The sequence below is a fragment of the Spermophilus citellus genome (genome assembly GCF_964194105.1).
Source record: "Spermophilus citellus genome assembly, chromosome: 18".
Taxonomy (NCBI): Eukaryota; Metazoa; Chordata; class Mammalia; order Rodentia; family Sciuridae; genus Spermophilus; species Spermophilus citellus.
In genome coordinates this window covers 32537108-32559871 of record NC_138200.1, presented here as the reverse complement: position 1 = coordinate 32559871, position 22764 = coordinate 32537108, and positions in this window count along the sequence as shown.

Genomic DNA, 22764 nt, shown 5'->3' with positions numbered 1-22764 from the left:
AGCTTATCAGATACCCAGTTTCCAACTCCCCTATCTCCAGCTATGATAAATCAAGATTTTTCTCACAAGCTTTTGGGAGGTGTAGCTATCAATGCAGAACAGCAACTGTACAGGCACCTGTTTCCAATAGAGACACTAAGAGTAGGGAGGCTTTAGGTAGAAGCTCAAGCCCTCTCACCCTGGCTACCTCCACCACCCTGAGCACAGAGACTCAAGCTAGAAATAGACAACTCCACCTACTGCAATAAAAGAAAACAGAGTTCTGAGAGACTTTTTTTTTTCTTTCTTACTTTTCTTTTCTTGCTCTTCTCATCCATTCTCCTCTACACTTCCCCCTCTGGTCCTCACAACCTCAACATATGTGAAACCAAGAACTTTTCACAAAATTTTAGAACTTAATCACTAGAATTTTATAATATAAAGGAATTGCATAGGGCCCACCTCACTACCTTTTTATTTGGTCGTTTTCTTTCTCCCTCTCTTTCTTTCTTTCCTTATTATTTTTTATATTTTTTCTTTCTCCCTCTATCCCACTTTCAGCCTCCTAAATTTTACTATTTATACATAGGGTAATTTTATGAATACACATAAGGAGTTTGAATTTATACCTTCTTCCATAAATTCTCCCTGTGTATTCATTAGAGTTCTATTCCAATGTTTCTAAGTTAGATTAATCACCTACCCTCGTTCCTTTCCCCCTTAACGTACCATCCTACCCCTGATCCTCAGTTCTCTATACACCACCAGAAAGGGTATGCCTTTTATGAAACTAATGACTATATTCTAAATAATAATTGAAGCCAACATCTGTAGACACAGAGTCTAACTATAAATGTATTTATAATGGTTAGGCTTAGGCTTTGGGTTAGGATTAGATTTAGAGTTAGGTTTTAATCTATGTTTAGGGCTAGGGCTTAGGATAGGGCAAGGTTTAGAACTATGGTTTGGGTTAGGTTTAGGATTATGGTAAGGGATAGATTTAGAACAAGTGATAGGGCTAGTATGAGAGTTAGAGTTAGTCTTAGGGCTAGGGTAAGGGTTAGGGTTAGGGATAGGGCTAAATTAGGGCTAGTGTTAGTGTTAGATTTAGGCCTTGGGTTAGGGTTAAAATTAGGATTACTTTTAGGGTAAGGCATTGAGTTATAGCTAGGTTGAGGGTTAGGGCAAGGGTTAGTAATAGGGTTAGGGCTGGGGTTAAGTTTAGGGTTATGATTAAAGCTAGGTTTACGGCTAGGATGAGGGCTAATGTTTGTGTTAGGGTTAGGGCTAGTATTTGGGCTAGGGCTAGTGTTAGGTCTAGGATTACAGTTAGGGATATATTTAGTGTTAGGTTTATGGCTTGGTCCAGTGTAGGAGTTAGGTTTATACTAAGGGTCAGTTTTAGAGCTAGGGTTAATATAACGTCAGGATCAAGTTGAGGGTTTGGGTTAGGTTAGGGTTTAGGTTTAGGGCTTGAATTATCATTAGGGTTTCAGGTTAAGGTAATGAAAATGTTAGGTTTAGGTTTAGGTGTGGTGTAGTGTTGAGAGCCGCAGCCTGAAGGGGCCCCAGCAAACTTCCAGCTGCCAGCAAACTTCAAGCTGCTAGCTGATGATTGGCTCGCAGCGGCCCCAGCAAACTTCTAGCTGCCAACTTATTGGCTCCTCTGTGGTGATGCTCATTGGGCTGTTTCCCCATCCTTTCAACCATGGAGCTGGTCATTGGGGGACTTATTTTTTGGCTCTGCCCACGTGACAGCCAATCGTCCTCAAGAGCAGGAGGAGTGGGGGAGGTTGAGAGGCTTGTGGGAAGCTGGTGGTGGCAGTTGGGCTCTGAGGGAATTCCTGAAGAGCTCCTGTAATGTGGCGTGTGTGTTCTAAAAATAAAGTTCATTTCTGCTTGACAAGTGGCTCCTGAATTGGGCCCAGCCAGACTGCAGCATTTGTTTCCCCATAAGGGGAACAACTGAGGGTAAATGATAAGGTAAACTGCTCGTCCCTGAGGGCAGGGTGAGAGGATGAGTAGCGATTTTAAGATGCTTCTTTTGTTTTGCTTCACTTATGTTTTAAGTTGCCTGTCCCTGGAGATGTGTAAGATTGAAGAAAAACCACTCACATCTGAGGAACAGATAGGGAGAAAGGACGGATGGACATTTCAGGAGGCTATTATAATGATTTTTTTTGTTGTTCCAATTTTGTTTCACTCTGTTTCAGTTTTGTTTGGTGTTATCTTGTTGGGTTGTATTATAGTTATAGTAGAAATATTCAAGTAAAAGAGAAGGTCTCTCGAGCTAGTCAGACAAAGAAAAAAATTCAAGTGAAAAAGAAGGTCCCTTGAACTAGTCAGACAGAGGAAAAAAAATCAAGTAAAAAAGAAGGTCTCTTGAACTAGTCAGACAGAGGAAGAAAGTTTAGAGCAGAAAAAGCCATCAGGGGAAAATTTACAACAGGAGACTGCTACTAACACCTTTCTATCACCAGAGGGCATAAGTGTCCAACCAACAGTGCCACCTCTACAGAAGACTGCTACTAACACCTTTCTATCACCAGAGGGCATAAGTGTCCAATCAACAGTGCCACCTCTACAGAAGACTGCTACTAACACCTTTCTATCACCAGAGGATGTAAATGTACAACCAACAGTGCAACCTCCATATGCTGGGAGGCCTCCAACCCCAGCAGTTGATAGATGGGATCCTGAGACAAGACCTCAAATATTAACATGCCCTGTATTTGAGCAGGCAGGAAGGCAGCAAATTCACCATGCTTTAGATTTCAAAGCAGGGAAGCAGCTAAAGGAGGCTGTAACAACCTATAGAACTCAAGCAACCTTCACTGTAAGTATGGTCGAATCCATTACCAATTTGAACATGACACAGCAGATTGGGCTAGTATATGTAAAGCTGTGCTAAATTAAGGACAATACCTCTTATGGAAGGTTGCCAATGAGGAATTTTGCAAGGAGATGGCTAGGCAAAATGCAGCAGCTGGTTATCCTCAGAGGAATCTAGATATATTGTTACAAAAGGCACCTTATGTGGATCAGCAGCAACAAATTGCATATGATCCTGGCATATAATTACAAATTGCTGTTGATGCAGTTAGGGCATGGAAGACTTTACAAAGACATGGAGGTTTACAAGGTCAATTATCTAAGGTAATACAAGAGCTAATGAGCTTTATGCTGAATTTGTAGATAGACTTATTTAAACAGCTACCAGAGTTTTTTGGAATACAGAACAACCAATGCCATTAAAAAAACAACTGGCTTATGAGCAAGTGAATAATTGTTGCAGAGTAGTCATTAGACCATGGAAACATGAAGATTTAAACACATATATTAAATTATGTAGAGACATTAATGAACAAGGACAAGTCTTGGCAGGTGCAGTATGACAGGTTTTAGATGCCAGGCCAAAAACATGCTTCAATTGTGAACAAACAGGACATTTTAAAAGGAATTGCCCCATAGGAGGAGGGTTTAACAAAACTAGGTATCACAGGAGTAGAATACCAGGTATTTGCCCACAATGCCATAGAGGGAGACATTAGGCTAATGAATTCCATTCTCAAACCACCATACAGGGTACTCCATTATCAAAAAACAAACAAGGACCAGGTGTTTATCCACGATATCATGGAGAAAGGCATCAGACTCCATTGCCAAAAAATGGACAGGAGGGCCCAATGCTCCAGGGCCCAAGACCACAAATACAGGGAGCACTGGAGGAACCCAGCAACCCCATCAGGGTAGTTCCCAGGACACATTGTCAATTAAATCCCTCACTAGGCAAACTAGAGGAAGCGCAGGATTGGACATCTGCACCTCCACCAGAACAGTACTAACTCCAGAGATAGGAGTTCAAATCATTCCCACAGGGGTAAAAGGACCTCTTCCCAAAGAAACAGTAGGCTTAATATTGGGATGCAGTTCTTCTACTCTAAAAGGACTTATGATAAGTCCTGGGGTAATTGATCCCGATTATGAAGGTGAAATAAAAATTATAGCCAGTTCTCCAAAGGGTATATCAGTAATTTCACCAGGAGATAGAATAGCACAGTTACTAATAATACCCAGCCTACATGATAAATTTTCCAGTCGTACTGTAGAAAGAGGTTCCAGGGGATTAGGCTCCACAGGTGTAGATTGGGCTATGCTTTCTTTAAATTTAGATTCTCGCCCCATGCTAAAACTAAATATTCAAGGACATAAATTTAATGGGCTACTGTGTACAGGTGCAGACCTTAGCATCATCTCTCATCAATAATGGCCAAAACATTGGCCATTACAACAAACCACTCAAATGCTTCCAGGCCTAGAGGTGGCGACTAAGCCCCATAGAAGTGCAATGGTATTAGATTGGAAGAATCCTGAAGGATGTGAAGGACCTATACAGCCATATGTATTGGATCATCTTCCTGTAAATTTATGGGGATGCAATGTCCTGAATCAATTAGGACTAACATTAACAAATAACATCAATCCAAATGTGCCCACTATTATGGATAGAAAAGGTTTTAGGAAAGGAAAAAGATTAGGAGAACAAGAACAAAGTATAGCAGCACCAATACAAATAGATCAAGGAACAGACAGACATGGATTGGATTTTCAGGAGGGGTCACTGAGACAATAAAAATTACTTGGATATCAGAAAGAGAGTATGGGTTCCTCAGTGGTTCCTGACTAAAGAAAAGATACAAGCAGCCCATAACATGGTCAAACAACAATTAGCGGAAGGACATATACAACTTTCTGTATCTCCCCATAATACTTCTATTTTTGGCATCAAAAAGAAATCTGGTAAATGGAGATTATTGCAAGATTTAAGAGCCATTAATAATGAGATGGTTATTATGGAACCTGCTCAATCAGGGATTCCTCAATTGTCTGCTTTGCCAAAAACCTGGTATGTTTTTGTTATAGATATTAAAGATTGTTTTTTTTTTTCAATTCCAATTCATCCTGAGGTTAGTCCATGTTTTTCATTTACTATCCCTGCACTGAATCATGAAGGTCCTGATCAGAGATATGAATGGAAAGTACTACATCAAGGGATGGCTAACAGCCCAACTATGTGTCAAATTTATGTTAACAAAGTAATCCAGCCACTTAGAAATCAAATTCCTGAACTACAAATATTTCAATATATGGATGATGTATTATTTAGCACACAAAGATAAAAAACCATTGCTAAAATATTATGCCACACTTACAAACTTATTAAAAAATTATAATCTAGAGATAACAATAGATAAAGTACAATTAAATTTTCTAATTAATTATTTCGGAGTTCTATTATCCTCAACCATGGTCCTTCCACCAAAAATTCAAATATGAGTACATCAACTCAAATCACTTAACGAATTTCAAAAGTTATTAGGAGACATAAATTGGATAAGGCCTTATTTAGGTATACCAACAGGAGAGTTGGGACTTTTATTTGATATCCTAAAAGGTCCATGAGATCCAAATTCACCCTGAGTGTTAATGCCTGAAGCAAAAAAGGCATTAAATATCATTGAAACATATATGGAAAATATGCATTTGGATAGAATTGATATAAGTTTGCCTTTACTATTTATTGTACTACAAAAAAAAATATCCCTACAGGAGTATTTTGGCAAGAGGGTCCATTATTATGGATACATTTATTTTATTCTCCTAACACTATTCTTACTAGGTATCCTGAGGCTGTAGGACAATTAATACTCAAAGTAATAAAAGCAACAAAGGGAGTGTTTGGAATTTCTCCCAATAAAATTATTACTCCATATACTATGGATCAAATTGATGAGTTATCTAATGAGTTAAATACTTGGGCAATAATCATGTGCAAATTTAATGTTTCATTTGATAACCACTTACCATCTAATGCTTTATTGTCTTTTTGGTTATTTCATCCTGTAATTTTTCCAAAAATGACAAGAAAAACACCCATCATGAATGCTCCAAATATATTCACTGATGGGTCAAATAATGGTACAGCAGCAATAGTTACACCAGATCAAACTTTTACATTTCTAGTACCCAAACAATCAGCTCAAAAGGTAGAACTTAATACACTATTACAAGCTTTTTTGATGTTTAAAGATTCTGTATTTAATTTATTTTCTGATAGTCAGTATATAGTTAATGCTATAGTATCCCTTGATGATGCTGGTAGGATTTCCCCTTCCTCTACTGTTTTCTCTTTGCTTTCCACCATACAATGTCTAATCTGGGACAGAAAATATCTATTATTTATAGGACATATCAGGGCACATACAGAATTCCCTGGAGCCCTTAGTTTGGGCAATGATTTAACAGATAAAACTACACATGACATACATATTTTCTCTACACTAGAAGAAGCTATAGATTTTCATAGAAGGTTCCATGTCAATGCTAATACTTTACAAAAGTGTTTTAAAATAACTAAGGAACAAACTAGACAAATAATAAAACAATGTCAAAATTGTGTGACCTTTTTACCACAAGTTAATCTTAGAGTCAATCCTAGAGGACTGATACCTAACCATATTTGGTAGATGGATGTCACACACTTGCCAGAATTTGGAAAATTAAAATATTTGCATGTTACAGTTGATACTTTTTCCGGATTTTGATGGGCTCCCCTCATTCCAGAGAAAAAACTAAAGATATTATAGCTTATTGCTTACAAAATTTTGCCACTGTGGGCGTTCCAAAATACTTAAAAACAGATAATGCCTCTTGTTATACTTCTACCTCTTTTAAACAATTTTGCTCATCATTTGGCATTACTCATATAACAGGAATCCCATACAATACACAGGGACAAGGAATAGTTGAAAAAGCTCATCAAACTATTAAAATGTACTTATTAAAGCAAAAAGAGGGAATGGTGAAGGTGTATATATTCCCCAAAGATAAACTTAAAATAACCCTCTTTACTCTAAACTTTTAAAATTTGGATTCATTAGGACTTAGTGCTGTGGAAAGGCATATGTGTCCAAAAAAATGTGCATAAGCCCAAGGTCCTTTGGAAGTATATTCTAACAGGAAAATGGAAAGGTCCTGACCCAGTAATTGTCTGGAGTCGGGGGTCTATTTTTGTGTTTCCACAGAGAGAACATCAGCTGATTTGGATTCCAGAGAGATTAACAAATGTCCTGACCCAGTGATTGTCTGGAGTTGGGGGTCTGTTTGTGTGTTTCCACAGGGAGAATAGCAGCCAATTTGGATTCCAGAGATTAACTAAAGTGATTTCTACAGACCAAAAAGAAGATGATTTGGCTCAAATCCTTAACAGCTGATATCCAAAACTCCAGTTTGGCTATGCTTACATCTGCGACAGAACCAGGGTGCTTTTTTCAATATCTAATTTATTTTTACCTTTTCCCACATCATGAAGATCTATTTTATTTTTTGAGCTCATACAGACCTAGGTTAATGTTTTGCTGATATGTTCTATTTTTTGACTATAGAGTTTTTAAACATTGCTATGGAGATTTCACCTGTAAAAAGTTATAAGGCCTTTACTATTATGTGTTGTATGTATTATATTATCTGTACACACTTGTGTTTTATGTTGTATGTTTGTATGTACGTATGTCCATATATCATATATGATGAGCACTCATGAAAAAATGGATCCAAATATTTTTTATATATTCATGTGATTTAAATAATGGTTTAATTTAAATTTGATAAACAACTGTTGAGGATTGTTTTAATATGTGAACAAAAAAGGAGGTTAACAGATCTGTTTGTTTACTTTCTCCTTTCCTTTTCATTATATTTAATAATTCTCTTCAAAGTAACGTAAATTGTTAAGAATTTTTTTTTTCTTTTACTGCCTTCTGGAATGTTACATAATTTTTTCCTTAACCATTATTGCCAGAATTACTGTCTTCATCCCAGTGCTGGTGAAGACAAAGATAAAACCAATCTACAGCTTCTGCAATAGCTACCATTGAACTGCTTGCAGAATTTGCATTGACTATGTATCACTTGTATGCATTGGAACTCACTTCTATGCATTGTGAACTATCTGTTGGTGCAGCGACTTGTGGTAGTGTTGGGGTATTTTTGCTGATGGTGTCATCAGTGGTACATTTTTTTTTCTAAAAGGAGCTGTCCATTGGCTTAGTGTATCTTCCTCCCTTCTGCTTATGATGGTCATTCAGCTAAAATTTGGGGGCCAACAGAGGTGAGGCAAAGAACCTCACCCCCCGCTGGTACAAAGATCTATCCACAGGTGTGGCTGTATGCTGGACCAGTAGTCAATGACGGGTAAGGTCCAATTGCAATGGTATTAACCTAAGACAGGAGGCTGATGCCTTGAGGTCAGCTCATCTGATGACGGGTAAGAACCATATGTAGTATTGGACAACCTGAGGCAGGCACAGTCCCTAGGCCACATGCTTGTTGTTTAAACAGAGAGGGGGAAATGTTGAGAGCCTCAGCTGAAGGGGCCCCAGCAAACTTCTAGCTGCCATCAAACTTCCAGCTGCCAGTTGATTACTGGCTCACAGCAGCCCCAACAAACTTCTAGCTGCCAACTGATTGGCTCCTCTGCAAAGATGCTCATTGGGCTGTTTCCCCACCCTTTCAGAGCACGGAGCTTCTCATTGGGGGACTTTTTTTGGCTATGCCCATGCGACCCAGCCAATCGGCCTCAAGAGCAGGAGGAGTGAGGGAGTTTGAGAGGCTTGTGGGAAGCAGATGGTGGCAGTTGGGCACTGAGGGAATTCCTGAAGAGCTCGTGTGGTGTGGAGTTTGTGTTCTAAAAATAAAATTTGTTTCTGCTTGACAAGTGGCTCTTGAATTGTGCCCAGCCAGACTGGGGCAGTGTAGGGTTAGGCCTAGGTTTAGCATAAGGGTTATCATTAGGGTAATTGATAGGGTTAGACCTAAGTTTTGGGGTAGGGTTATGTATAGGATTAGGGCTTTTGTTTGGGTTAGGGTTAGGGTTTAGGTGTGGTTTAGTGTAATGGGTAGGGTTAGGTTTAGGCCTAAGTTTAGCATAATGGGTTATCATGAGGTTAATGGGTAGGGTTAGACGTAAGATTGGGGTAGGCTTATGTATAGGATTAGGGCTTTTTTTGGGTTAGGGTTTGATTTACATTTAGGGTGAAAGCTAGGTTTAGTAGCTGGGGATGTGGCTCAAGAAGTAGTGTGCTCGACTGGCATGTGCAGGGTGCTGTGTTCGATCCACAGCACCACATACCGATAAAATAAAGATGTTGTGTCCATCAAGAACTAAAAAATAAATATTAAAACTAGGTTTGGGACTTGGATTAAGGCTAGGTTTTGGGTTAGGTTAGGGCTAGGGTTAAAGCTAGGGCTAATATACAAAGTAGCATTATGATTACAGCTAGTGATAGGGTCAGGGATAAGGCTATGTCTAGTGTTAGGGTTAAATTTACGGTTACGATGATGTTTAGAGCTAGGTTTAATGTTAGGGTCAGAGTCAGAGTCCAGATTAGTTTTCAGGTTAGGATTAGGACCAGAATTAGAGATAGGATTGGGGCTAGGTGTAGGGTTAGGTTTATGATTGTGTTTTGTTTTAGGGCTAGGGGTAGAGTTAGGGCTAGTTTTAGGATTAGGGCTAGTGTTAGTGTGAGATTTAGGCTTAGGTTTAGGGTTAGATTTAGAGTTTGGTATAGATCTAGGCTCTGAGTTAGGAGTAAGGATAGGGCTAGGATTAGGGATAAGTTTAGGGCTAGGTATAGGGTGATGGTAAGGGATAAGGTTAGAACTAGATATAAGGCTAGGGAGAGACTTTGAGGTAGTCTTAGGGCTAGGGTTAGGGTTGGGTTAGGGATAGGGCTAAATTAGTGCTGGGATTAGGACTAAGTTTACTGTTAGGGTTAGGCATAGGTTTAGGGCTAGGGTTATTGTTAGGGTTAGGATTAGATTTAGTTTGAGGGATGGGATTATAGCTACTTTTAGGACTTGGGTGAGGATTAGATTTAGGGTTATGGTTAGATATAGGATTATGATTAAGGCGAGGTTTATGGCTAGAATGTGGGCTAAGGTTTGTGTTAGGATTATGAGTAGGATTAGAGTTAGGGCTAATGTCAGGTCTAGGGTTACAGTTAGGGAAAGTTTTAGATTTAGGTTTATAGCTAGGTCTATTTAAGTGTCAGGTTTCTTGTTAGAGTTAGGTTTAGAGCTATGGGTATTATTAGGATCAGAGTCAGGGTCAGGATTAGGGTTTTTATTACATTAAGGTTTAGGATTAAGCTCCAGTTATCATTTCAGTTAGGTAGTTTTAGGTTTTGAGTTCAGGTTAGGTGTAGGATAATGGATAGGGTTAGGGTTAAGGATAGGATTAGGGTTTGGCCTAGGGTTAGCAGGAGTGTTAGGGTTATCATTAGGGTAATGGGTAGGGTTAGAGCTAGTAATAGGTCTAGTGTTATGATTAGGATTAGGTCTAGGGTGAGGCCTAGGTTTAGGATAAGGGCTAAGGTTAGGGTTATGGTTAGCATTAGGGTTAAAACTAGGGTAGGGCTTGGCTTCGAGCTAGGTTTTGCAATAGGTTAGGGCTATGGCAAATGTAAGAACTTTGTTATAGTTATGGCTAGTTTTAGGCTTAATGTAAGAGCTAAGTATAGTTTTAGGGTTAGGTTTAGGGTTAGGGTGATGTTTAGAGCTAGGGTTAGTGTTAGTGTCAGGGTCAGTGTTCAGTTTAGGGTTATGGCTAATGGGAAAGCCAGAATTAGGACTAGGTTTAAGACTAGGGGAAGGGTTAGTTTTTGGCTTTAGGCTAAGGGTTATTATTAGGGATAGGGTTAGGTTTTTCTTTAGTTATAGGGCTAGAGTTATGGATAGGTAAGCATTAAGTTTAGCTCTGGCCTAGTGTTAGGGTTAGGTTTAGGTATAAGGTTACCAGTCAGGCTAGTGTTAGGATTCGGTTTAGGGTTAGGTTCAGGTAGACCTATGATTAATGTTAGGGTCAGAATAAGGGTCAGGGTAAGGGTTAGGGTTGGGTTATGGTTAGAGCTAGAATGAGGACTAGTTTTAGGACTATTATTAGGGTTAGAATTTTGGTTACGTTAATAAATAGATTTGGGATTAAGATTAGGATTAGCATTAGGTTTAGGGTTTGGCATAGAGTAAGGTATAGGGTTAGAGCTAGGTTTAGGGCTAGGCTTACATTAAAGCTAGGTTTAGGGCTTGGATTAGGGCTAGTTTTTGTTTTAGGGTTATAACTAGGGTGATAGCAAAGGTAATGCAAGAACTATGGTTTTTAGGTTTAGTTTTAGGGTTATGGTTAGGGGTTAAACCTTTAGTGTTAGGATCAGATTTAAGGTTAGGGTGAAATTTAGAGCTATTTTTAGTGTTAGGTTAAGAGTTAGGGTCAGGTTTAGTTATAGGGTTACAGTTAGAACTCAAATTAAGGCTAGGGTTACTGTAAGGGTTCAGTTTAAAATTAGGGTGGTGTTTTGAGCTAGGGTGAGTGTTAGGATATGATTCAGAGTTAGGGTTAGTATTAAGGTTAAGATTAGGACTCGAATTAGGGCTAGGGTTGTGTCTAGATGTAGTGTTAAGGTTTTGTTTAAGCTAAGATTTGGCGTTAGGGCTATCATTAGGTTTTGTTTTACTGCAAGGGTTAGTGTTCAGGGCTAGTTTTATGATTAGCATTTGGGCTAGGGCCAGTGTTAATGTTAGGCTTAGGTTTAGGGTTAGGGTTGGATTTAGAGTTAGGGTTAGATCTAGGGTTAGGACTAGGAATAAGGATTTGACAATGGTTATGTCCAGGTTTAGGGTTAGGGTTAGGGCTAGGTTTAAGATTTCAGTAATTGTTAGGGTTAGAAGTAGAAATAGGGCTAGTGTGAGAGTTAGAGTTAGTCTTAGGGCTAGGGTAGGGTTAAGGTTAAGGATAGGGTTAAATTAGGGCTAGGATTAGTGCTAGGGTTAGTGTTCACCTTAGGCCTAGAGTTAGGGTTAGGTTTAGGTTTAAGTTTAGGGTAGGGAATGGCATTATAGCTAGGTTTAAAGATAAGGTGAATGTTAGAATTAGGGTTAGGTCTATGGTTAGGATTAGGGTAATGATTAACACTAGGTTTGGGGCTAGGATGAGGGCTGTGGTTTATTTTAGTGTTAGGGATAGGATTAGGGCTAGGGCTAATATCAGATCTAGGGTATGGTTAAAGAGAGTTTTAGTGTTATGTTTATGACTATATGTAATGTAAGGGTTAGGTTTAGTGTTAGGGTCAGGTTTAGAGCTAGAGGTATTATTAGGGTCAAGGTCTGGTTTAGAAGTTTGGGATAGGTTAAGGTTTAAAGTTAGGGCTCGAATTAGTGTTATGGATAGTGTTAGTGTAATTACAGAATGAGGTTTAGAGTTTAGGTTTGGTTTAGAATAAAGCATAGGTTTAGGATTAGGGATAGGGTTAGGTTTAGGCCTGGAGTTATGGTTATGGCAATTAATAGCATTAGAAATAATTTTAGGGCTAGGGTTGTGGTTTTGATTAGGGCTAGGGATAGGATTAGGGTTAGGGTTAAAGCTTGGGTTAGGGTTTGGATTAGGGTTAGGTTTGGGGTTAAGTTAGTGCTAGGGTTAGGGGTAAGGCTAATGTAAGTACTAGGGTTACAATTAGGGTTTAAATTTAGGGTTAAGGTTACTGGTAGGTCTAGTCTTAGGTTTAGGGTTAGGGTTAGGGTGATGTTTAGACTAGGGTTAGTATTATGGTCAGAGTCAGGGTCAGTGTTAGTTCTAGTTTTCAGATTGAAACTAGAATTAGAGCTAAGGTTTGGGTTAGGATTAAGGGTTGGTTTAGGTTAAGGATTAGGCTTAGGGCTATAGCTCGGTTTCGTTTTAGGGCTAGGGTTAAAGTTAGATTTAGAGTTAGGGTTAGGTTAGGGTTAGGCTTAGGGTTGGGTTTGATTTAGAATTAAAATTAGATCTAGGTTAGGGCTATAGCTAATGATAGGGCTATGGTTTAGGGCTGGGATTACGGTTCCAGTAAGGGATAGGTTTAGAACTAGGGATGGGGCTAGGGTGAGAGTTTTATTTAGTCATAGGGCTAGGGATATGAATAGGACTAAATTAGTGCTAAGATTAGGGCTTGGGTGTGTTCTTGGGTTAGGCCTAAAGTTAGGTTTAGGATTAGGATTAAGGCTAAGTTTAAAGCTAGGATATGTGCTTGTGTTTGTGTTAGGTTTAGGGCTATGATTGGGGCTATGGCTAATGTCAGATCTAAGTTTATGGTTGGGGATAGTTTTAGGATTAGTGTTATGGCTAGGTCTAGTGTAAGGGTTAGGTTTAGTGTAAACGTCATCCTTAGAGCTAGGAGATATATAAGGATCAGAGTCAGTGTTAGAGTTTGTTTGAGGTTAGGTTTTAGGGTTTGGGCTTGATTTAGCACTAGGGTGTGGGTTAGAGAAATGATGGGGTTTTGTTTAGAGTTTAAATTAAGTTTAGGGTAATTGATAGGGTGAGGGTTAGCAAGAGGTTTAAGGTTAGGCCTACGGTTCACATTCTGGTAAGGGTTATGTTTTGTATAAAAGTTAGGATTCGAGCTAAGTTTAGGATTAGGTTTATGGTTAAGAATAGGTCTTGAATTAGGGTTAGCATTAGGGTTAAAACTAGGGTTAGGCTTAGGTTTATGTTTAGAGTAAGGGTTACGTATTGAGCTAGGGTTAAGGATAGGGTGAGGTTTAGTTTTAGGGTTACTTCTAGGGGTAAGATTATAGTACTCATAGGGTTAGGATTAGGATTAGTGCTAGGGACATCTTTAGGGTTAGGGTTAGATTTGGGCATTGGCTAAAGTAAGAGCCAGGGTTACAATTAGGTTTAGTTTTAGCGTTAGGGGTATGGGTAGGTCTAGTGTTAGGTTTAGGTTTAAGGTTAGGGTAATATTTAGAGTTAGGGTTATTAGGATATGAGTTAGCATCAGGGTTAGTTTTAGGGTTAGGGTTAGGACTCAAATAAATGCTAGTTTTTCTGTTAGTGTTTGGTTTGAGGTGAGGGCTGTGTTTAGAGCTATGGTGACTGTTAGGATATCAATCAGAGTCAGAGTTAGTTTTAAGGTTAGGGTTATGACTTGAATTAGGGCTAGGGTTACTGTTAGATTTTGGTTTAAGTTTAGGGTGGTATTTAGAGTTAGGGTCAGTGTTAGGATATGAGTCAGGATCAGGGTTAGTTTCAAGGTTAGGGTTAGAACTCAAATTAGGGCTAGGATTATGTCTAGGTATAGTGTTAGAGTTTGGTTTAAGTTAAGGTTTAGGGTTAGGGCTGTTGCTCAGTTTGGTTTTAGTCCTAGGTTTAGGGTTTGGGCTAGCTATAAGATTAGCATTAGGGTTAAGGTTAGTGTTAGTGTTATGCTTAGGCTTTGGTTTAGGATTAGATTTTGATTTAGCATTAGATCTAGGATTAGGGCTAGGTCTCACTATAGGGCAAGGGTTAGGGCTAGGGTTATGGTTATGGTAACAGATAGGGTTAGAACTAGGGCTAGGGCTAGGGTGAGAGAGTTAGTATTAAGCCTAGGGATTTAGTTAGTTTTAGGGATAGGGCTAAGTTAGGGCTAGGATTAGGGCTATGGTTCGTGTTCACCTTACGCCTAGTGTTAGGGCTGGTGTTATAGTTAATTTTAGAGTAAGGTATGGTGTTATACCTAGGTTTAGAGGTAGGATGAGGGTTAGAATTAGGTTTACGGCTAGGGTTAGGTGTAGGGTTATGATTAAAGCTAGGTTAAGTGCTAGGATAAAGGCTAGGGTTTGTTCTAGGGTTAGGTCTAGAATTAGGGCTAGAGCTAATGTCAGGTCTAGTGTTATAGTTTGGGGAATATTTAGGGTTAGGTTTGTGTCTATGTCTGGTGTAAGTGTTAGGCTTAGGGTAAGGGTCAGGTTTAGAGCTAGGTGTATTTTTAGGGTCAGGATCAGAGTTAGGGTTTTTTTAGGTTGAGGTTTAAAGATAGGGCTCAAATGAACATTAGTGTTAGAGTTAGGGTAATTGATCAAGTAAGGTCTAGGTTTCAGGGTAGGTTTAGGGTTTGGAGAGCTTTAGGGTTAGCAAAAGGGTTAGGGTTAGGCCTAGGGTTAGCATTAGAATTAGGGTTATCGTAACGATAATATATAGGTTTAGAGCTATTGTTAGGGCTAGTGTTAGGTTAGGATTAGTGCTATAGTTAGGTTAGGTTTTTTTTTTTTTTTTTTTAGGGCTAGTAAACCTAGCTTAAGGTTAGGTTTAGGGTTATATTTAGGGTGAAGGTTAGATTTTCAGCTAGGGTTAAGTCTAGCACGAGGGTTAGATTTAGTGTTATGGTCAGGGTTAGGTTTAGAGTTAGGGCTATGGTTTTCATTAGGGTTAGGATTAGGTTTAGGGTAATAGATTGGGTTAGATATAAGGTTAGCTTTATGTTTAAGGTTAGGTTTAGTTTTAAGTTTAGTTTTAGGACTATGTTTACTGTTGGGTTTAGGGTAAGTGTTAGGGTTTGAGTTAGGGTTAAGGCTATGGCAAGGTTTAGGTTTAGGTTTAGGTCTAGGGTTAGGTTTATGGTTTGGGTTAGCGTTTTGGTTAGGGTTAGGGTTAGGGTTATCATTAGGTTTAGGGTTAGACTTAAGGTAATGGCTAGGGTTAGAGCTAGTGTTAAGTCTAGGGTTAAGGTTAGGATTAGGGCTACGGTTAGGGATATGATTAGTGATAGTGCTAGGGTTATGTTTAGGCAAAGGGTTAGGCTTTGAACTAGGGTTAGGACTAAGGTGAGGGTTAGGGTTAGGGTTAGGACTAGGGTTAGGGTGAGGGTGAGGGTTATGCTTAGGGTAGGTTTAGGCCTCTATTAGGGTTAGGGTTATTTAAGTTTTGTGTTAGGTTTAGGCCTAGGGTTAGTGCTATGTGTGATGTAAGATCTAGGGTTCTGATTAGAGCTAGTTTTATGTTTAGGTTTATGGCTAGGTCTAGTGTTATGTTTAGGTTTTGGGTTAGGTTCAGGTTTAGAGCTAGGTTTAATGTTAGAGTCAGGGCCAGTGTTCAGGTTGAATTTAGGGTTAGGTTGAAATCCCGAATAGAAGTAGGGTTAGGTCTAGTGGTAGGGTTAGTGTTTGCTTTAGATTAAGGGTTATTGTTAGGGCTAGCACTAAGTTTTTTTTTTAGCCAAGGGCTTTGTTTAGGTCAAGGGCTAGAGTAATAACTAGATTTAAGATTAGATTTACGTCTAGGTCTAGTGTTAGGTTTAGGTTTAGATGTAAGTTTACTGGTAGGGCTAGTTTCAGGATTTGGTTTCAGTTTTTGGTCAGGTTTAGACCTATAATTAGTGTTAGGGTCAGAATAAAGGTGAAGGTTAGTGTGAGGTTTTGGGTTAGAGTTAGATCTAGAATGAGGGCTAGTGTTAGGACTAGTAATATGGTTATTGTTTGTGTTTGGCTAAGGATTAAGATTAGGACTAGAGTTAGCATTATGAATAGGGTTTGTCTTAGGGTAATGGTTAGGATTAGAGCTAGGGTTAGGGCTAGGATTAGGGTTAGGTACAGGGCTAGTTTTAGCATTAGGGTTAGGGTTAAATCTAGTGTTATGGCTCAGATTAGGGCTATTTTAGTGTTAGTTAGGGATAGGGTTTGGCTAAGGCCAATGTAAGTACTAGGGTTATGATTAAAGTTAGTTTTAGGGTTAGGGTTTTGGCTAGTTCTAGTGTTAGCATTAGTTTTAGGGTTAGGGTGATATTTAGATCTAGGGTTTGTGTTTTGTTATGAGTCAGGGTGAGGGTTAGTTTTAGGGTTAGGACTCAAATTAGAGCTCAGGTTATGGCTAGTTATGGGTTAGGGTTTGGTTTAGGTTAAGGTTTAGGGTTAGAGGAATGGCTCAGTTTTGATTTAGGGCTAGGGCTTGGATTAGGACTAGTTTTAGGATTAGCAATAGTGTTAGAGCTAGTTTTAGAATGAGGTTTAGGCTTAAGATTAGGGTTAGATTTAGAGTTATGGTTAGATCTAGGGTTAGGGCTATGGTTAGGGTTAGGGCTCAGGTTAGGGCTATTGTGAGGGTTATGGTAATGAATAGGGTTATAAATAGAAATAGGGCTAGAGTGTGAGTTAGAGTTAGCCTTAGGGCTAGGGTTAGGGGTAGGGTTAAGGTTCGGGTTCACATAGGGCTAGGATTAGTGCTATGATTAATGTTAGGTTTAGGTCTAGTTTTAGGGCTAGGGTTAGGTTTAGTTTTAGAGGAAGGGATGGTGTATATAGCTAGGTTCAGTGCTAGCTCAAAAGTTATATTTAGGGATAGGGATAGGGTTCGGGTTCGGGTTAGGATTAAGTCTAGGATTAGAGCTAGGATAAGGGCTAGAGTTTGTGTTAGGGTTAGGTCTAGGTTTATGGTTAGGGATAATGTTATTTGTAGGGTTATGGTTAGGTCTAGTGTGAGTGTTAGGTTTAGTTTTGGGTTCAGGTATACAGCTAGTTTATTATTAGGGTCAGAGTCTGGGTTAAGGTTTGGTTTGGGTTAAGGTTGATGATTAGGGCTCAAATTAGCATTAGGGTTAGGGTTGGGGTTAGAGTAATGGATAAAGTTAAGTTTACAGTTCAGGTTATGTTTAGAGTAATATATAGAGTTAGTGTTAGGGATAGGGTTATGGTTAGGCCTAGAGTTAGAATTTGGTTTAGGCTTACCAAATGAATAGTTTAGTGCTAGTGTTAGGACTTTGGTTAAGGTTAGGATTAGGGCTAGGTTTTGGGTTACTCCTAGGGTTAGTGTTAGGTTCGGTTTAGGGTAAGTGTTAGGGTTTGAGCTAGGGTCAGGGATAGGGCAAGGATTAGGGTTAGAATCAGGGCTCTGGTTAGGGTTAGGATTAGGCTTATGGTTACGTTTATGGCTAGGGTTAGCACTAGGGTTAGTGATATGTTTAAGGTAATGGATAAAGTTAGAACTAGGATTTGGGCTATGGTTACACTTAGGATTAGGGATAGGGTTAGGGTTAGGGTTAGAGCTAGGGTTATGTTTAGAGTAAGGGTTAGAGTTTGAGCTAGGGTTAGGGCTAAGGCAAGAATTAGGTTTAGGTTTTGTACTAGGGTTAGGGTTAAGGTTATGCTTAGGTCTAGGTTTAGGGCTTATATTAGGGCTAGGTTTTGTGTGAGGTTTATGGCTAGTGTTACTGCTATGCATAATCTAAGAGCTAGGCTTATGGCTATGACTAGTGGTTTGGGTTACGGTTATAGATATGTCTAGTGTTAGGCTTCAGTTTTTGGTTAGGATAAGGTTTATAGCTAGGATTTGTGTTAGGGTAAGCATCAGTGTTTGGGCTAGCATTGGGTTTATGGTGAGGGCCAGAATTAGAACTAGGGTTAGGTGTAGGACTAAGGTTAGTCTTTGTGTGAGGTTAATGATTATTTTAGGGCTAGGAATAGGTTTCAGTTTAGGAGTAGGGCTAGAGTTATGGCTATATCTAGGATTAAGTTTAGGTCTTGTGCTAGTGTTGTGGTTAGGATTAGGTATAGGATTATTGGTAGGGTTAGTGTTCAGTTTAAGGTTAAGGTCGAGCTTTGACCTAGGGTTATTGTTAGGGTCAGAATAAGGGTAAGGGTTAGGCTTAGGCTTCGGGTTAACGTTAGAGATAGAATGAGGACTAGGGTTAGGACTAGTAATATAGTTAGGCTTTAGGGTAAGCTAAGGATTAGGGTTAGAACTAGGGTAGCATTAGGGTGAGAGTTTGACTTAGCGTAAGGAATATGTTTAGAGCTAGGGTTTGGTCTAGTGTTAGGGTTAGGGTTAGGGTTAGAGTTATAGCTAGGGTTGAGGCTCAGATTAGCGCTAGGTTTTATGTTAGTGTTAGGGCTATGGCTAATGTAAGAACAAGCTCTATGGTTAGAGATAGTTTTAGGGTTAGGATTATTGCTAGGTCTAGTGTTTGGGTTAGGTGTAGAGTTAGGATGATGTTTAGAGTAGAGTTAGTTTTAGGGTCAGTGTCATAGTCAGCATTAATTGTAGCAATAGGGTAAGGACTAGGTGTAGTGTTAGGATTTGGTTTAGGTTAAGGGTTAGGATTAGGGCTATAGCTCAATATTGTTTGTGGGCTATGACTAGGGTTAAGGTTAGTTTTCAAATTAGAATTAGAGTTAAGGCTAGGGTTAGGGTTAGGTTTAGGTTTAGAGTTAGGTTTATATTTAGAATTAGTGTTAGTTCTAGGTTAGGGTTAGGACTAAGGTTAGGGCTAGTGTTAGGGTTAGGCAGTAGATAAGGTTGGTACTAGATATAGGTCTAGGGCTATAGTTAGGAATAGTATTAGGGCTAGGGTTAAAGTTAGGTTTACAGTTAGTAATAAATTAGGGCTAATATTAGAACTATGGTTAGTGTTAGGATGAGGCCTATGGTTAGGGCTAGGGTTAGTGTTAGTGATAGTGTTAGGGTTCGGGTTAGGTATAGGGGAAAGGATGTGGTTATTCCTAGGTTCAGAACAAGGACGAGGGAGGAAATTAGGGTTTGGGCTATGGTTAGGATTCAGGTTAGGATTAAGCCTAGGTTTAGGGCTAGGATGAGGGCTTGGGTTTGTGTTAGGTTTAAGGCAAAAATTAGGTAGAGTGCTAATGTCAGGTTTAGGGTTATGGTTAGGAATACTGTCAGTGTTAGTTTTATGGCTATGTTTAGTTTAAGGGTTATCTTTAAGGTAAGGGTCAGTTTAGAGCTAGGTGTGTTATTAGAGTCAGTGTCTTGCTCAGAGTTTGGGTTAGGTTTTGGTTTAGTTTTAGGGCTTGAATTAGGGTTAGGGTTAGAGTTAGGGTTAGAATAATTGATAGGATTAGGCTTAGTGTTCAGTTTATATTTAGTTAAGAAAAGGTTAGTGTTAGCAATAGGTTGAAGGTTAGGCCTAAATGGATACTTTTAGATTTAGGTTTAGGACTAGGGTTAGTGTTAGGCTTTGCTTAACTGTTAGGGTTTAAGCTAGGATTAGGACTACAGCAATGGTTATGTTTACAGTTAGGTCTAGGGTTAGGTTTACTGTTAAACCTAGGGCTAGGTCTATGGTTAGGGTTAGAGTCAGGTCTAAGTTTAGGATTAGGGTTAATTTTAAGGCTAGGGTTATCATTAGAGTTAGGATTGTGTTTAGGGTAATGGATATGGTTAGAGCTAGAGTTAGGGCTAGGATTATGGTTAGGATTAAGTCTAGTTTTCAGTTTAGGATTAGGGCCAATTTTATGGTTAGGTTTAGGTTTAGGGTAATGGTTAGGGCTAGGTTTAAAATAAGGTGTAGGGCTCAGTTTACGGATAGGTTTTGTGTTAGGTAAGGACTACGGCTAATGTAAGAACTAGAGTTATGATTAGGGCTACTTTTAGGGTTACAGTTAGGGCTAGTACTAGTTTCAGATTTAGTTATACTTTTAGGGTGATGTAAGAGCTAGGGTTAGTGTAAGGTCAGAATCAGGTTCAAGGTTAGTTTTAGGGTTAGGTTAGGACTGGAATTAGGGGTATGTTTAGTGCTAGATGTAGGGTTAGGTTTTGGTTTAGGTTGAGGTTAAGGGTTAGGGCTATGGCTTGGTTTTGTTTTAGGGCTTGAACTAGATTAGGGCTAGTTTTAGGTTTAGTGTTTGTGTTGGGGCTAGTTTTAGTATGAGGTTTAGGCTTAGGGTTAGGGTTGGACAAAGAGTTATGGTTAATTCTAGGGTTAGGGCTAGGGCTAGTGTTAGGGCTAAGGTTAGGTCAAGTGTTAGGGTTATTTTAAGAGACAGGGTTAGATCTAGGAATAGGGCTAGGGTGAGAGTTAGAGTTAGTCTCAGTGCTAGTGGTTGGGTTAGGGCTAAATTATAGCTAGGATCTGGTCTAGGATTAGTGTAACTGTTAAGTCTAGAGTTAGAGATAGGGTTAGATTTGGGGGAAGGGATAGGATTATAGCAAGGTTCAGAACTAAGGCGAGGGATAATATTAGGGAAAGGCTAGAGTTAGGGTTTGGGTTAGGATCAAGGCTAGGTTTAGGGCTAGGATGAGGGCTAATGTTTGTGTTAGGATAATGGCAAGAAATAGGGCTAGGGCTAATATCAAGTCTATGTTTTTGGTTAGGGATAGTTTTCAGGTAAGAATTATGGCTAGGACTAGTGTCAGTGTTATGTTTAAGGTGAGGTTCAAATTGAGAGCTAGGGGTATTATAATAGTCAGAGTCAGGTGTTCGTTTTGGGTTAGGTTGAGATTTAGGGTGATGGCTAAAATTAGCATTAGGTTTGAGTTAGGGTTAGAGTAATAGATAAGATTAGATTTAGGCTTCAGGTTAGGTTTAGGGCTCAGGTTATATTTAGGGTAATGGATAGGGTTAGGGTTAGGCCTAGTGTTAGCATTAGGTTTATGGTTATCATTAGAGTAATGAATAGGGTTATAGCTAGGGTTAGAGCTAGGGTTATGTTTAGGTTTAGGGCTAGAGTTAGGGTTAGAGTTAGGGTTAAGCCTAGGGTTAGGTTTAAGGTATGTTAGGGTTTGAGCTAGTGTTTGTACTAAGGATAGGGTTAAGTTAAGATTAGATCTAGGGTTGGGATTAGGGTTACCATTATGGTTAAGGTAATGGACAGGTTTAGATGTCTGGTTAGGGTTAGGATTAGGTTGAGGACTAGGGTTAGTGTTAAGTTTAGAATAATTGTTAGAGTTTTAGCTAGGGTTAGGACTATGGCAAGGGTTAGGTTTATGGTTAGGTCTAGGGTTAGGTTTACAGTTAGGTTTACAGTTAGGGCTAGTTGTAGGGTTAGGGTTATGGCTATGTCTAGTGTTAGGTTTAGGTTTTTGATTAGGATCAGGTTTAGAGATAGGTTTAGTGTTAAAGCAGGGTCAGTGTTCAGGTTAGAGTTAGAGTTAAGGTTAAAGCCAGAATTGAGATTAGGTTTATGTCTAGAGGTAGGGTGAGACTTTGCATTAATTTAAGGGTTATTGTTTGGGCTAAGGCTAGGTTTTTGTCTAGGTTTTTGTTTAGGTCTAGATCTAGAGTTAAGTCTAAATTTAGGATTAGGTTTAGGTCTAGGGCTAGTTATAGGGTCTAGTTTAAATGTAAGGTTACTGGTAGGGCTAGTATTACGGTTTGGTCTGCTGTTAGGGTCAGGTTTAGACCTAGGTTAGTGTTATAGTCAGAATACAGGTCAGGTTTATGGTTAAGGTTTGGGATAGGGTTAGAGATAGAATGAGGGCTAGGGTTAGGACAATTAATATGGTGAGAAGTTTGATAAGACTGAGGATTAGGGATAGGTCTAGGGTTATGATTAGGTGTAGGGTTTTGCTTAGGGTTAGGGATAGCATTAGAGCTATTGTTAGGGGTAGGGTTAGGGTTAGGATTATGGTTCAAGATAGGTGTAGGGCTTGGATTATGGCTAGTTTTTGTGTTAGTGTTAGGGCTAGGGTTAGGGCAACAGGTAATGTAAGAACGAAGGTTACAATTAGGGTTAGCTTTAAGGTTAGGGTTAGGGGTAGTTCTAGTGTTAGTGTTAGATTTAAGGTTAGGGTGATATTTAGAGCTAGAGTTATTTTTAGGATATGAGTCAGTGTCAGATTTAGTATTAGTGTTTGATTTAGGACTCAAATTTGGAATAGGTTTACTGTTAGGGTTTGGTTTAAGGTTAGCATCATGTTTAGAGCTAGCATGAGCATTAGGATATGAGTCAGAGTCAGGGTTAGTTTTAAGGTCAGGGTTAGGACTATATTAAGGCTAGGATTAGTTTTTGTAGTAGTTTAGGGTTTGATTTCAGTTAAGATTTAGTGTTAGGTCTATTGCTCAGTTTTGTTTTTGTCCTAGGGTTAGAGTTAGGGCTAGTTTTACAATTAGTATTAGGGTTAAGGTTTGGGATAGGGTTAAATTAGGGCTAGGATTATGGCTAGGGTTAGTGTTCAGCTTAGGCCTAGCGATAGGGATAGTGTTAGGTTTA